Here is a 1,679-nt window from a genome sequence, read left to right as displayed (position 1 = left end):
TTTGACTGTGTGGATCATAACAAATTATGGACAGCCTTTGAAAGAATCGGAATTCCAGAACATTTAATTGTTCTCATGAGGAACCGTACATAGACCAAGAGGCTGTTGTTCATACAGATACTGTATGGTTTAAAATCAGGAAGGGTGTGCATTAGGATTGTATATTTCACCATATGAATTCAATCTGTATGCTGAACAACTAATCCAAGAAGGTGGACCATAGAAGAAGAACATGGCATCAAAATTGGAGGAAGACTCATTAACAACTTGCAATATGCAGATGATATCCTTGCTTGCTGAAAATGAAGATGACTTGATGCACTTACTGATGAAGATCAAAGACTGCAGTCTTCAGGATGGATTATATCTCAACATAAAGAAAATGAAAATCCTTACAAGTGGACCAATAAACAGTATCATGATACACAGAGAAAAGTTTCAAGTCAAGGATTTCATTTTCCTTGGATCCACAATCAACATCCATGGAAGAAGCAGTCAGGAAATAAGTTGTCATATTGTACTGGGCAATCAGCTGCAAAAGTCCCTTTTAAAGTGTTAAGAAGCAGAGCTATCACTTTGAAGACTAAGGTGAGGGTAACCTAAGCCATGGTATTTTCAGTTGCTTCTTATGCATGTGAAAGCTGGACAATGAATGAGGAGAGGACTAAAGAAGAGTTGATGCCTTGGAATTATGGTGTTGGTGAAGAATACTGACAATACCATGGACTGCCAGAAAAACAAACCAATCTGTCCTGGAAATTGTGCAGCCAGAATGCTCTTTTGAAGCAAGAATGGCCAGACTTTGTCTCACCTACTTTGGTCATGTTGCCAGAAGGGACCATTCCTTGGAGAAGGATATCATGCTTGGCAAAGTAGAGGATCAGTGAAAAAAGGGAAGACCCTCAATGAGATGAATTAACTCAGTGGCTGCAACGAGGCTCACGTATAGCAAGGATTGTGAGGATGGTACATGACCGGCAGTGTTTCATTCTGTTGTACATAGTGTTGTTGTGAGCCAGAGTCAACTTGATGGCACCTAACAACAACAACAACAACAAGGTTAAAAAATGGGATTATTTAGTCATTCACCTGTGATCATATATTTCAAGTTCATGGTAGAATTTCAGTTTGAACCCACCTTGGATTCAAACTCAATCCTGTCAATTCTCTTTCTTAATAGCTCTGTTCATTCTCCATGCCAAGCGACATCACCTTGGCTGAGGCCAGCGTCATCCTTTCCTGTATTTGCAACACACTTCCAATCTGGTCATCTACTCTCCCGTCTTGTTACCTTTCAAATCTGATCCAGCACGACACACTTTTAAAGGGCAAAAATCATACAACATTGCTCTCTTGCTTAAAGCTCTTCCAGACTCTCTTGCTGTCATCTGAAGTGCAACCCTAGCTGAAACTCAGTTACCAGTGCTTTGTCATGTTCTCCTAGTCTAATCTTTGAGCCTCAGTAGCGATCATTTTTCCTCCAAGCCACAGCCACTGCTGTTGAGTAGATTCCCACTCACAGCAACACTATGGGACAGAGTAAAACTGCCCCATAAGGTTTCCTAGGCTGTAAGCTTTACAGGAATGGATTGTCAGTATTTTCCTCCTTTGGATCTGCTGTGTGGATTTGAACTGTGGACCTTTTGGTTAGCAACTGAACACTTTAACCACTGAACCTC

This window comes from Orycteropus afer, unplaced genomic scaffold (assembly GCF_000298275.1).
Source record: "Orycteropus afer afer isolate SDZICR_OR568_19922 unplaced genomic scaffold, OryAfe1.0 scaffold00419, whole genome shotgun sequence".
Lineage (NCBI taxonomy): Eukaryota > Metazoa > Chordata > Mammalia > Tubulidentata > Orycteropodidae > Orycteropus > Orycteropus afer.
This window is presented reverse-complemented; position numbering follows the sequence as displayed.